The 15,787-nt window shown below is 33.9% G+C and overlaps 1 long non-coding RNA gene across 1 annotated transcript in view; it reads left to right on the top strand.

The window, feature by feature from the left end:
• Nucleotides 1-13,870, top strand: part of LOC106028167 (uncharacterized) — a 68,029-nt gene extending 54,159 nt beyond the window's left edge. Inside the window, exons 5-6 of the long non-coding RNA XR_001201776.3 lie at nucleotides 9,767-9,887; nucleotides 12,024-13,870. This is a non-coding gene — a long non-coding RNA (uncharacterized LOC106028167). The remainder of the gene's footprint in view (nucleotides 1-9,766; nucleotides 9,888-12,023) is intronic.
• The last annotated feature ends 1,917 nt before the right edge of the window (nucleotides 13,871-15,787 follow it).

The following is a 15,787-nucleotide window of genomic DNA, read 5'->3' as shown; positions in this document are numbered from 1 at the left end:
AATTATTAAGCGATGCATAGAAATAGTGAACAACAAATTTAGGGATTTAAAATAAAGATAAGCCTTCAAGAAAAAGAAAAAGTGGATTCGGAGAATGATACATAGCGTACCAGTTTTCTTTGGTCATGGCAAGTACCACAGAAGATCAAAGGAAGAGAAATTCATTGTGGATCACAATTTCAGAGTTTTGTTTCGTGGTTCCCTAGTTCCACTATGTCTGGACTCATGGTAAGGAAAAACACCATGGTGAGGAGACTACATTGGAACAACACAGCACATCTCCTGGCAGACAAGAGCCAAAGAGAGAGCCAGAAAAGGGTGTATCCCCAGTGCCTCCCTCTCTTATCCCTCTCTTCAGTTGGGCTCTATAGCCTGATAGCTCATTCTGCTATGAATTTATCAGTGAATAAATACATTGATGAGATTAGTGCCCTTCTGATATAATCACGCCCCAAAACCCATCGGCTTTCAATCAAGCCCTAGCACATGGACTTTGGGAGACTGTGCAGATCAAAACTACAAGACATAGCAATAGAACTATAATAGTTATTCTTCGCTTCTTATTCTAGGTTATGTGTATGTACATACACCAGTTGCGTGCATACAAAAAGAAAGTTTGTTTAGTGGCTTTTACTTTAACTCTGTTCAGTATTTAAGTGAAAGTATGGCCAGAAAATAGGAATAATGGAAGTCAGTTTGTGTAAGTTATTGTTTTATCAGGATAATAGTGTAAACAAAAGAATAGATGTGATAATCCAAGAAATATGTAGAAAGCAGAGTTACAGAGGCTCACATCTGGAAGAAGAGGAGAGTATTTTTGTTTGTTCATCTGTCTGTCTATATTCTTCTACCCACACCACATGCACAGATGCTTACATATGTATGCACACTCATGCACACAAATGCATTTTGTTCTTGACATGAATATCAACAATTTTCATTCCTCACTTCATATATTTGAATTCATTCTTCACTTCATATATTTGAAAGCAATTGTCAAATATGTATCAGTAGATGAAAAAAATACCCTTGGAGATGTGTGTTCACTATATTCAGTCTCTACTTGGGCATGCTTATTCTCCCCTGTTCACCATCTGTATTGAAATCTAAAGGTTTGGCGCGCGCGCGCGCACACACACACACACACACACACACACACACACACACACGCAACTTCTTATCATGTGTCCTCAGCACCCTTAAAGAAATAACTATTTCACAGTAGCAAATACTCCATATGTCAGCCTCTGTAACCCTCAATTAAGAAACAACATACTGATTCAGTCCCGGGAGCCAAAGGTGCATGAGATGATTTGCATCACACATTGGGGAAGCTTTGGAACATTGCTCCCAGCAGGTAAGATCCCACCCAGCCACCTATATCACCCAAGGATGCAAAGGATGTCCCTGCAGGCCTCATGGTCCATGCCCAGCGACCTCCATTCAGTCCCGGGACCAAAGGCACATGAAGTGATTTCCAGTGCACATGGGGGAAGCTTTGGAACATCACTCAAAACCCAGAAATATAGGAAGATGAAAACAAAAGAGCAAAATGCAATCTCAAACCTCCAGCCCATCCCAAGCAAACTTAGGAGACATGGACACAGAAGAAAATGTAAGCCATATAACTGAAATTCCTGAAACAGTAACAACTGAAATAAAGAAACAACTCTAGGGAGCTATAAAAGAACACAGATCAGAAATAGTCTCCTGAAAAAAAGGAGAAATGATAAATGTATTGAAAGAAATGCTGAACACATCTAAAGAATAGTTAAAAATTAAAGGAACAGTGCAAAAAGATGGAAACCTTGAATGACCAATATAAGAAACAAAGAAAAAGCATGAAGCAGATTCAAAGAGATATACAGTAAATCAAAAATTCTATTGAAAGTTGGCAAAACCACCTCAACAAAAGTGATGATAGAATTTCAGACCTCAAAGACAAGATTGCAGCTAGTGAAAAGAAAAGATCTTTTAAAAATAGCAAGGAATCAGGAAATAAAAATTTAACAGCTGCATGATCATGCAAAGAAAAACAACATAAGATTGATAGGAATAAATGAAAAAGAAGAGGACAACACATATGATATCAAAGACTATTTACAGAAGTAATAGCTGAAAATTTCCCAAAGAATGGAGACTGATATACAAGTCAGTGAAGCATATACAACTCTAAATAGCCATAACCAAAATAAAACTACGCCCAGAAACATAATAATCAACATGGCAGTGATGAGACATAAGAACAGAATCTTAAAAAGCTGTTAAAGAGAAGAGACAGATCACCTGTAGAGAAAAGCCTATCAAAATCACAGCAGACTTCTCAACACAAACAATGAAGTGAAGAAGAGCATGGAGTGAAGTATTTCAGATCCTAAAGGAAACTGAATTCCAACCCAGACTGATGTACCCTGCAAAACTGTCCTTCAAAATGGATGGAGAAATATGATACTTGACAAAGAACTGAAGAACTTCATGATCACCAAACTAACCCTGCAAAGAATACTGAAAGATATTCCAGATAGATATAGGAAAAAAAAAAACACTAAGCAAGGCAGCCAATTAAACAGAGCAGAAAGGTAAAGAATCAACAGAAGAAAGATAACATGTCGAAAGTAAAACAATACATAACAGTTATAACTATTAATGTAAATGGCTTCAATTTACCAATTAAAAGAAACAGATTGACTGAATGGATCAGGAAATGACATCCAGCCATATGCTGTCTGCAAGAAACCCATCTAACCCAAGAGGAAACTCAGAGACTGAAAGTCAAAGGATGGAAAACAATATTTCATGCAATAGGAACCCCCAAAAAAGCAGGGGTAGCTATTCTGTTTGCAGATAATATGAACTTCAAGAATGATCAAAAAGGTCCCTACATACTGGTTAGGGGAAAACTTCAAGAGGAAGGGATAATGATCTTAAATATATTTGCACCAAATTTGGGAGCACCTAGCTATACAAAAAAAATTACACATGTGTAACAGGAGACCTTAACACATATTGACACAAAAGGACAGATCAACCAGACAGAAAATCAGCAAGGAAATAACAGAACTGATTCACACCTGTGAACAAATGAACTTGGTAGACCTATACAGAGCATTTCATCCAACAACATCAGAACATACATTCTCAGCAGCACATGGGGCATTCTCTAAAACAGATGATATACTAGCCCATAGAACACACTTAAGTAAATGTAAAAGAATCAAAATTATCCCATGCATGCTATCAGATCATAGTGCTATGAAACTAGAAATTAATGATGAAAGAAACTGCAAAAAACCAACAATACATGGAAACTGATTAATACACTCCTGAGCAATCAGTGGGTCACAGAGGAAATTAAAGAATAAATTAATATCTATAAGCAAATGAAAATACAAATACAATTTACCAGAATCTGTAGGATGCAATGAAAGCAGTCCTTAGAGGAAAATTTATTGCAGGGAATTCCCACATCAGGAAAACAGAATGAGCACAAATAAACAACCTGATGCTACACCTCAAACATCTATAAAAAGAAGATCAAGTCAAGCCCAAAGCCCTAAGAAGGGAGGAAATTATAAAGATCAAAGCAGAAATTAATACGATAGAGACTAAGAAAATAATAAAAAGAATAAATGAATCAAAGAGTTGGTTCTTTGAAAGATTAAATAAAATTGATAAGACTCTAGCTAACATTATTAAAAAAGGAAAGAAAAAACTCAGGTGCATGTAATAAGGAATAAAAAGGGTGAAATCACTATAGACTCTGTGGAAATACAGAAGATCATAAATACCTATTTTGAAAACCTCTACACTCATAGGCTTGATAACACAGAAGAAATGGACAGATTCCTAGAAACATATGACATACCAAAAGCTGGGTCAAAAAGATGTAAAACTGCTGAATAACTCAATTTCTATTAATGAAATTGAAAATGTAGTCAAATCTTTACCACCAAAGAAAAGTCCAGTCCCAAACGGATTCACCGCACAATTCTACAAGAAATTTAAAAAGACATAGTGCCAACACTCCTCAAGCTCTTCAGTGAAATTGAAAGGGAAGAAATTCTTTCTAACTCATTCCTGGAATATTACTTTAGTACCAAATATTACTTTAGTACCAAAACCTGAGAAAGACCCAACTAAAAAGGGAACTACAGGCCAATCTCCTTAATGAACATAGATGCAAAAATTCTCAATAAAATATTGGCAAATAGAATACAGCAAATAATCAAGAAGATCACGCACCACAACCAAGTGGGATTCATCTCAGGAACGCAGGATGGTTCGACATATGTAAATCAATAAATGTAACCCACCATATCAATAGAGCCAAAAATAACATTCACATGATCATTTCTATAGATGCAGAAAGAGTTTTTAATATTGTCCAACACTTATTCATGATAAGAAACTTACAGAGAATTGGAATAGATGGTACTTGCTTCAATGTGATAAAGGCCCTCTATGAAAAACCAACAGCCAGCATCATATTAAATGGCTAAAAACGGAAAGTCTTTACCCTAAAATCAGGAATAAGACAAAGATTTCCATTATCATCACTCCTGTTCAATATAGTGCTGGAAATACTAGGCAGAGCAATTAGACAAATGAGAGAAATAAAAGGAGTAAGGATAGGAAAAGAGGAAGTTAAATTATCATTACTTGCAGAGGACATGATATTCTACATAGAAGACCCTGAAACTCTATTGAAAGACTCCTAGGTACATACATAAGTTCAGTAATGTAGCTGACTATAAAGTCAGCACTCAAAAATCAATAGCATTTCTATACAATAACAACAAAATAACTGAGAGAGAAATAAGAGAAGCCAAATTCTTCAGAATAGCATCAAAAAAATGAAATACTTAGGAATCAATTTAACAAAAGAAGCAAAAGATCTATTTAGGGAAAATTATAATTCCCTGAAAAAAATAAATTGAAGAAGATCTCAGAAAATAGAAAGACATCCCTTGTTAAATGGCTATGAAGAACAAATATCATGAAAATGGCCATTCTCCCAAAATTGTTATACAGATGTAATGCAATTCCAATCAAAATACCACTAGCATACCTCACAAATCTAAAGAAATCACTCTTAAAATTCATCTGGAACCAGAAGAGACCTAGAATAGCAAAGGCAATTCTAAGCAACAAAGGCAAGGCAAGAGGCATCACAATATACTACAAAGCTATTGTAATAAAACCAACAGGTTACTGGAATAAAAACAGACCTGAATATCAGTGAAATAGATTAGAAGATACAACCACAACTACAAATACACTCAGCCATCTTATCTTAGATAAAGGGGTCAAACATGTTCACTGAAAGAAAGATAGTTTCTTTAATAAATGGTGCTGGAAAAACTGGTTCTCTATATGCCGAAAACTAAAACTAGACCCATGCCTATCACCATGTAATTACTGAAGTCTAAATGGATCAAAGAACTAAATATTAAAACAGAAATACTAAATTTTTTGGAAGATAAAGTAGGTAGAAATCTTGAAGACGTAGAGGTAGTTAGAGAATTCATGAACAAGAATCAAACCACATGGGAAATGCTTTGCAGAATCAATAACTGGGATTTTACCTTATTAAAGAATTTCTGCATCTCAAAAGAAATCTCCAACATGGTGAAAAGAAAACCTGCAAATTGGGAAAAAATCTTAGTGAACTGTGTCCCTCAGACAAAGAACTTCTGTCTAGAACATATAAAGAATTTTTAAAAATCAGGCCCCAAAATTCAAAGACCCAAACCAAAAATGGGCATCTGAGATGAATACACAGTTCTCAGAGAAATAAATACAATGGCAAATAAATATATGAAAAAATGTTCAGCATCATTAGTCATTAGAGAAATGCAAATTAAAACCACACTGAGATTCCATTTCACTCCAGAAAGAATGGCCAAGACAGAGAAAACTACCAACAACAAATGCTGGAGAGGCTGTGGGGAAAAAGGAACTCTTCTTCACTGCTGGTGGGAGTGCAGACTGGTACATCCACTGTGGAGGTCAGTCTGGAGGTTCCTTAAAAAGCTGGGTTTTGAAGTCCCATTTGACCCAGTTATTCCACTTCTCAGCATATTCCCAAAAGATTTGAAAACACACCACAGTGATATATGTGTACTCATGTTTATAGCAGCACAATTTGTAATAGCCAGATCTTGGAAACAACCTAAATGCCCATCAACTGAAGAATGGATAAAAAAGATGTGGTATTTTTATACAATGGAGTATTCTTCAGCTATAAAGACTGAGCACATTAAGATATTTATAAGTTAAAAAGATGCAACTTGAGACCATACTCATAAGTGAAATAAATCAAACTCACATGTGTAAATACCATATAGTCTCCCTACTTTAAGAAATGGTAAGAGTTAAGATGATAATATGTAATCTATTAACAGGTGATTTCTTACTGTTATGGTTTTTTTTTGTAGTTCTGTATTATGTGTACCCTTACACCACTTTGTTTTGTTTTGTGTTTTTCTCTTTTTCCTCTTAAATAAAATAAAAAAAAAAAAAGAAATGGTAAGAGTACATAAGGTTTTATGGTAATCATGGTTTCCCATTATATTGCTTTGAAGTTTTATAATGCTTTCATTCATTGGTTGTATTGGTTTTATTCTGTTTTGTTTGATTTTATTATGTATTATGGTATGAACAGCTATTTTGAAGAAAACAAGACATTATGGCATCTTGTTTTGAAATCCTACCATGCTTTTTTTCTTCTGTTTTGATTGGTTCTATCCTGTTGTGTATTAGATTTTATTATGTATGATGATATAAACATTTTTTTAAGGAAAATGAGATATAATAGCCATTGTTCATTTTCTGTTATTTGGTTTTGAAGTCCTGTAATGCTTTCATTCTCTTGAATGGTTTTATACTATTTTGTTATGTTTAATCTTATTGTGTGTGAAGACATGCTCAACTATTTCAAAGAAAGAGAAATTATGGTAGTTACTGTTGATATCCGGTTGTTTTGTTATCAAGTGTTACGTTGCTTGCATTGTTTTGTTCTGATTTGCTTTATTCTGTTCTCTTTTGTTTTATTCTCTTTAAAATAAAAAAAAATTTAAAAAGAAGAAAACCAAACAGAAAAATAAATACAAAATATGGTCCTGAATGAGTTTAGAAAAATATTTTCCCTTTGCAATAGATATTTTAAGAACAATATAAATATGAATAAAGTCTTGATTACGGTATTATAAAAAAGAGAAAGAAACAGCATACTTATACCAAAATAATAATTTTCAAAAAAATATTAAAACACCATAATTAAAAAAGATATAAAAGGAAAGTGAAAGTGAAGAAAAGCTAATATTTATTGAGTCTACCAGCACCCTTGTACTTTTTCAGTACGAATCTTCTCATTCTTAATTTTTATTCTCCCTTTTGGTTAAGTAATTGAGTTTCAGATATATTAAAGAAATTTCTCTGAAGTCACACAGCTTAGATATGTGTTCACATCAAGATCCTGTAATTTTATTCATGTGCAAATGAAACTTACAATGTTGGCCAAAACTGTACATACACTTCAGGAGTTTGCTGTACAATTTATGCCTGAGAGCAAAGGGCCACATTTCTTGTAAGGACGGAGGTAAATTGTATTAATCTCATGATGTCGCAATAGATTTAATAATGAAACATCTACGCAAGTTTTTGTTTTCCTGATGTACACACTTTTTAAAAGAGTCTATTATACATTTTTCTCTAGTCAAAGATTAATTAATTCTTTAACATTTAACCAATTATATCTTTAGTCATGTTGAAACTATTACTATCATTAAATTATTACTATTATTAGAAATTGATTCATACTTGATAGGAAAAAATAAATTTGTGGTTACAACTCTACCTCTAGTCTTTTCATATAATTCCTTATTTTAAAGCTTAATACAGTATTTGGAATTCTGCATTACACATTTTCAAAATGCAAATTTATTTTATTGGTAAACATGATTGTAATTTAACTTTATACAAGTCATTTTTATTTGTGTCAACTCTAACTCCTTTCTATTATGCTTTTTACTGGTTATTGGTTTGTAAGAAATGTTGGAAAAGTATTACTCTTAATGGTGAATTTCTTTACATAATGTTACTACACAATGTTACTAACTACATAATGTACTACTAACTACATAATGTAACTACATAATGTTACTAAAGATAGTGTTACTAAATTTACATACTGTTACTAAAGGGTTTTATTTCCTGCTACATCTCTGCACTCATTATCAATCAGTTATCACTTTTGCCCATGGTGCCATACTCAATCAACCCTTTTTATCTACTTGCAATCAGAAAGTAAAGAAAGAAGACACATGAAATAATGTGACTTTGATAACACAAAAAAATTTCATTAATATAATGTTAGCTAATATTATGATACTTAATTCTTAAAACATTTCTATACATTGATAGTTATTAGCACTTTTTATTACTGTAAGTTAACAAGTGACAGAACAGAGACTTGAGAGTCCAAGCAAGAATTTTTTAGCTGGACCTGATGAATCACATCTGTAATTCCAGCATTCTGAGAGGTTAAGGCAAGAAAATCACAACAAATCTGGACAACTTAGTGACTTAGCAAGATTCTGTCTCAGGAAGAACAAAGGATAGGTGTATAGCTCAGGACTGACCCTGGGTTCAATCTTTAATACTAGAAAGAAAGAAAGAGACAGAGACAGAGACAGAGAGGGAAAAAAGTGGGTTTATTTTAGCTTTCAGACTCAAGAGCTCATGAAACATGCTATTTCTCACTAAGAAAATTAAATAATTATTATGTTGATGAAGCCACTAATGCTGAGTAGGACAACTGAATGAACAATGGGGGTAAATAACTCTTGACTAGTATAAATATTGGAAATCCAGAACTTAGTATTTTCTTCTCTCTGACATTCTGTTTAATAGAAGGTTAGGTTGGGTCAAGTTGGGATAAGCTAGTGCTTTTCATCAACTCTTATCCACTACATCCATTAACCTGGCTAACAGCCAACCTTCCTGCATCAAAATCATGTTTCTGTTGCTACTTTGTTGCCTTAGCAACCCCTCCAGTCACACATTTAGGTTACTCATATGACACATCAACCTCATGTTGCAACAAAACCACCTTCCCCCATATTGTTCCTAATATTACTGCTGCCTTTCCACCAGTTCTTTAAGTGTTGCTGACACCAACATAATATCCCTTTGAAAAAGGTAGTTAGCAGTAGGCATTGCATCATTAGCAAGAGTGTACACCCTGCTTTATTAAACAGGACAAAACTGCCTCACCCCAAAACTATGGACAGTTGCTAAGATGGATTTACCATTTGGTATCACTTTAGTCTCTGGAGTTGATACACAAATTTCATGAATGGGGTACCCTATAACAACAGAAATATATTGCAAAGTTTGGAAGCTAAAAAGTCTAAGATCAGATCGAGTTGCTAGAAGATTCAGCATCTTCTCACTCTCTTCACTTGGTGTGAGGTGAGGTGATTCTCTTTGAATCTCTCTTGTAAGGACACTAATCCTATTCAGGAATAGGATTACGCCATATGACTCTAACACAAAAGATTCACCTCCTAATAACCTTGGAGGTTAGAATTTCAACACACATTTCAGGAAAACAAAAATGTAGAGCATAGCAAGCACTGTATGCCAATTTGGGCTTGAGACTATTCATTTCTGTTTCTCCAGGCGCAAGGGAAATTTGTTTATCCAGTTTAGAGAAAGTGTTTCCTTCCATGTGTCATTTCTCAGACATTTATTTCCTTTTCAGATCTAGATTCTCCTGGAAACGTCACATTCAGTCAGAAGAATTGGCATCTTTCGCAGAAAAACTCTGACATTCCCTGTTGACTGGCAGTGTCCAAGATAACTCGAATGCAGACTTAAAAAGCGTAAGAAAAAGATTCTTTCTCAACTTGTTTTGTCTTGCTTGCAGTCAAGCCCACTCTTGCAGCAGCAGGTCTAGACCAGACAAGAACAGGGCCTGGAGAGAAAGATAGAGTGCGTCAGTGGGAACCACACCGGCAGTCACAGATTCTGCAGCAGTGATTGCAAAGAGTCACAAAGCACTACCAAACAGAGAGAAAGGACTGCCCGCTTAGGATTTGCCACCTTCTGTTTGCTCTGTTTCAGAATCAGAGTCAAATCACAAAATGCATACCAAGATTTTTCTCTAGAAAAGTTGTATGAATATTCTCACTTTTGGGTATCTGGAGTAAATCATCAGCAGACTAGTGACTAGTTTCCAGCAAAGTCTGACTAATATCCCTAAGGGAAAATCAGATGTCAAAGGTCTTGATTTTAAGCTTAAAGAAATTGATCCTAACCATCTGGAGTATAAATACTATGTCTATGTTAAAATTTTTATTGAATACCAATTTTTAAAACACAACTAAAGAAAAATACAATTCAGAATGACTGGAAGAAGTGTAGATACCTAGATACACATTATGTTCCCTCTGAGTGAATGAAGTGCTTCTGTTCATTCTTGCCTAATATGTAGTTGCACTTCCCAAAGCTAAATAAAACCCAATGTGACCACCTTCCTAACGTCAAAAATTGTCTGGCCTGTTCACACTGGCAGAACTTCAAGCTTGTGGACAGCAGAGGCCTTTCAGCCTGTTTGCAGCACTTAGGTGCCAAGAAGCCTTTAATTAGCTACTTACTCTAATGACTCTAAATAGAAACTTATCTGTTCATGTGTCCTCACAGACCAAAGGACTCAGAATCCTTGCACCACACCCTTGGAGAAACCTTCTCTTTAAGCTTGTTTATTACTTCTGTGGCTAGAAGAGGAAAATAAAGGAAAACAGAAGAAGCCACAAGCCTGGCTCAAGTATAACCCCATCATCAGTGCCCCATTTATACTGAAATGATTTGCTCAACAATCTAAACCAGACTGTTCTTTTCAAGTTAAATTAGGCCAACTTTCTTTTTTCTTTTTTTGGTAGGGAATAAAAATACTTTGAAAAGCCAATTTTAATAATGCACAGTAAGTTTTTAAAAATGACCGCACCGTAGTATCTTTGGGCTCATCTGTGCTGCATAATGTAAGGAAGAAATACTAGAGAGACTAAGAGGAAGGGGGAGAAAGACTAGGAGGAGAAGGACAAATAAACCGATAAACAAAAAGCAAAACTGTCAGCTGCCTCAGACACAGCTATGTCCCTGTCGCCTGGCTGTAGATCATTTTGTCAAAGTAAAGCAGAAGAAAGCCACACCTCAGTAACAAACTGGTAGGAAAGAACATTGTAAAGTTCTGAAATGATGTATATTTCATGGGATTTGTTACCTAAACAATGTAAGTGCAAAGCATAAATGAAAATGATCCTGGAGATGGGACTTATACTACTAGTCTTTTAATTTTTTCTTTTTGTAACATTATCTGAAAACACTGATCTACCATTGAAATTCTATGAATGGCAGAAGAGAAACATCCTACCCATTGTGACCTGTCTGCTGAAATTCCTCTATGAATGTACCAGTACTAAACTGCACGCTTTACTCAGTATGCTCCCCACCCTTTCTTTCCTTTTAAATCTCGAAGCTTAATGGTTGGCTCAACAACGTTTCTGACCATTCTTTTCCACATTACATAAATAGTAACAAAAATGAATAAAGAAATGGAAAACGTGAGCATATACTCAATCTAAAACAAGACGGCTTTTAAAAATGCTCTTTCATGCTTAGTATTAGATTGGTAAGTTAGAAGAAAAATTTTTGTCTGTTGAGTGGAGGCAAATTAACTATTTATGCATTTGTATTTATTCAATGTGCAGAATTTTTAGAAAAACTAAAGAATAATGGGACCACAGCCCTCTTCTATATATGCAAAGGTGCCTATGTTTCAACTTCTGGTATTTATTTATTTCATAGCACCATTTGCTAACTATTATAATTTTATGACATATATTACTATTAAATCATCTTTTTGGTGTGCTGAAATTTCTTAGAAGCTCATGAAATCTCTAACCTTCCATCTTCTTTTGCAAAGTAGTAAGAGAATGAAAGTATGATTTCTTTTACAGAACACAATGAATAGCCATTTTTCAGTGATGATCCGCCCCTGCCCTTCGCCATGGAGGAAGCATCCCCATGTCCTGGGGGTCATCAGTTCCTGTTGTCCAAACTGTAACTACTCTTCATATCGACACACAGTTAGTCCACACTTATTTTGATCAAGTACGATAGTATCCTGTGTAAAACTCCTTTGACTGTACACTTTGAAGATATTTGTTACCAATATCAACTCCCTTTACTTTTATTGAACTGTATTTGCTAAATCTTTTAAACTTTCTCTTTTGTTTGAAGTTGATTCCTCATATATGAAGATATTAATAATGCCTTAACACAACAATAATGTTACTTATTGAATAGGTCTCAAAATATAGGTATTTCTTTTCCATTGATAGTTTATGTTCTCACAAAAAGACTTTCTCCAAACATTACCAAAACATGAAATATATTGGCTATGCTGTGACAATAATTAAAACTTCAATAAATTAACTGTAGGGACATAAGTAATTCCACAAGAAAAACGGGGAGGGGGTAGAGGCATGGAGTAAGCTATTGTATAATCAAATAGGAAATCTGCTCCCAATGTGAGAGAATGCAAACAGGATGTATAAATCGCAAAGCCAAAGCCAAATTTTTCTGTTAGCCAAGATACATAAAATTAGAATTATCTTTCACCTGGTGAGGTTCCAAAAGGAAATAAATAATGTTACTCAGAATTGTTTCCTTAATGAAAGAAGTAACTGAAATCAAAAGGTTACATAACTTTTCCTTAAACATAACAACACAGGATAACTTGCACAAATAAGACTTTTTTTTTTTTTAGGTTGTGAGATTGAGCTAAAATTCTCTTGACTAGCCTCTCATTTTTGTTCTTTCAATTCTCAAAAACATATAATGAAGTAAAGCATAATTTTGAAGTAGAATAAAGAAAATATTGTAGGCAAAAATAATATCTATCACTATTCAAACATCATGTATTATAACTGAGTATTCATTTAGCATCTATGTACTTTTCTAAATTATTAATTTCTTGAATATGTTCATTGTCCGAATATAAGTAATCAGTTTGAGGAATTTCAATTTGCTTAACTTCATGGATGTCAAGAAATAATGTGCAATAGATAAAATATAATTGAAAATATATATTTTTAAAATCTGAATACTCTTCATCTGTTTCTTATCTATGAAAGGGAAAGTAAACACATAAAATCTAAGGTATTTTCAGGTGAGGAATTCTGTAATGATTACTAATGTATGATTTAACAACACTAAAGAAACCCTAGAGTATAGACAAATAACTACTTTGGAAATGGCTTTAAAAATAGCCACAGGCAAGAGAGCATGGGCAATAACCAACCTTATATCTTCTGCAGAGACTGGAGAAAAGGAGGGAAACCTAATGAAAAGAATAATTTCCCCTTACAAAGCAATAGTAACAATACAGCAGAGCAAAAATCTGACATTTATTAATTGCTTACTATCAAGCCAGGCACTATGAGGCAGTCTGGTATTTAAGGATGAGCTACGTAGTCAGCTCGCAGCACAGTGAAGCAGTGTAAGCGGTAAAGACAAATCTCAAGCAGTTATGGTAGAAATAACCACATGGTAGAGATAATTACACCGCCACAGCCTGCCAAAGGACTACACAATAGAAGGCATATCAGTGTGATCTTTAAGAAGTTGTCACAAGATAGGTGACAATTCATACCAAATCTCCTGGAGAAAATATTCTACTCTCAATATTCTTAGACTTTCTTGTCTTTTGTTTTTCATGTAAATTGTAACATCAACTGTTCAAAGTTCACTAAACTACTCTCGAAATAAGACTTTGAATTTATCTTCAGCATTTCAGTTTTCTATTCATAGAAGCAGTTTATTCTTCTATTTTAATCTGTGGGTCCTTTCAAATAATTTAAGTTTTTCTATACCAAAAGACATATACTATATTTGTTGAAATTTGGAATTGGATATTTTGATTATGTTTGAAATAATTTTTGAAAATTACTAATGGTTTATTAAGTACTATGTAACTTTTAGATTGAGACTTTATACAGGAATTTTAAAGAGTTGTTAAACATTTGTTCTCATTGTCAGTAGACTATCTGACAGTCTACAAAATAATCTTATTACTCTTAATTAATGTTATTTTGCTTTCACCCTTCTTTTAGAGTCACTATAGTATTTGTTTTGATTTTTCTTTTACTGATTTGTCCAGAACCTCTGAAAGAATCCCGAATATAACTGATTATGATACAATACAGCTCAATGGCTCACTGCTTGTCTGGCAAGTGCAAGGTCATGAGTTTGATTCCTGGTACCAAAAAAAAAAAAGCTATTTTAAATTGATTGGTGCTCATGGAGATCAGATTTTGGACATATTCTTTGATTCCTAATTTTTTATTTAGAGTAAATATACCTAAGGATGATAAATAGATCTTTTTAAAAAATAAAAATGCAGCCATTTGCTACATAAATAACACAAGGAAACACAATGATAGGGGTTTTTTTTATTTAAAGAGAAAAAAAGAAAGGACATAAAAAAGCAGTAAAAGGGTACAAATAATACAGCATTTCAAGAAAAAAAATATACAGTAAGAAATCACCAGTTAATAGGTTACATATTATCTTCCCAGGAACAGTTGTCCAAATTACAAAATTAAAGCATATAAAGTGGACATTCATACAGTGATATTGGAGACAGTTCCGTTCAATGATCCAACAAAAGCTCAGTAATATGGTTTTCCATCCTACACACTCAAACATACCTGCAGTTATGTCCCTTAGACCACCTTCCTTTCCTCTCTTTTTTACAATAGCAATTAGACTCTTTGGGTTTTATTACTCCCACTTTTTTTGAATAGAATAAAACCCAAATGTGACTAAGCAAAACAGAGTCAATTAGAACAGAAGGGTAGGCATAGTACATGATACAAAAATAGAATACCAGGTGATCAAAAGTGATTACCATTGTGCCTCTTGCTATTTTTAAATTGAGTTGTCTATATCATCAGGTATAATAGAATTGATCAAAACGGTACAGAACAAGACCAATAAAACCTACACTGAAGACCTTGCAGGACTTCAAAAAAGGATAATAATCAAACCATAATGGGCATCATAGTATATCTTATTGCCTTAAAATGGTTGCTTATATCCTCAAACTTGATACTATCAAACAAAATAGAATATAGGATAATCAAACAGAACAGATGGGGAGAGCAATACTGGGGTTCAAATCAGATTAATAGGAAAACGAAGAAAGTTACTAATGTCCCGCTATTTTTAATTTAGTTTTCCTTTAATTAATAAAATGAGAGAAAATAGATTAATTTTAAAAAGGGGGGGATTGAGATAAGAGAGGACATTGTAACAGAACAACACAGGGCAGAACCGAACCATTCTAGCATCATTGTATTTCACCACCAGATAATCTAACATACTAGTAGTCGCCATAGTGCCTCTTTCCTTGAATTATGAGTGTAACTTCGTATGTTATAACATCAAGCATATCAAGACAGTGTGAAGCCATTCAAGAGAATGCAAGAATTACAGGGTATTTAGAACCAGCTAATAGAAAACGAACAACGGTTTCTTTATTATCTCTTTGCCTATAAAGAATTTTGTTTATACTATAGCATGTAGTGAAATATAGTAAGATACAACATGTTAAAACCAGTGGAAACAGATGTACCATAGCCTGATGGGACTTCAAAACAAGATGATATTAAATCATCACTAGCTTTAATGTTGTGTTGTTTTCTTCAAAATAGCTATT

Source organism: Cavia porcellus, unplaced genomic scaffold (genome assembly GCF_034190915.1).
Source record: "Cavia porcellus strain 051 isolate PalLab524CR breed Dunkin Hartley unplaced genomic scaffold, mCavPor4.1 scaffold_1, whole genome shotgun sequence".
Taxonomy (NCBI): domain Eukaryota; kingdom Metazoa; phylum Chordata; class Mammalia; order Rodentia; family Caviidae; genus Cavia; species Cavia porcellus.
The sequence above is the reverse complement of the archived record's forward strand: the minus strand, read 5'-3'. Positions and strand labels throughout refer to the sequence as shown.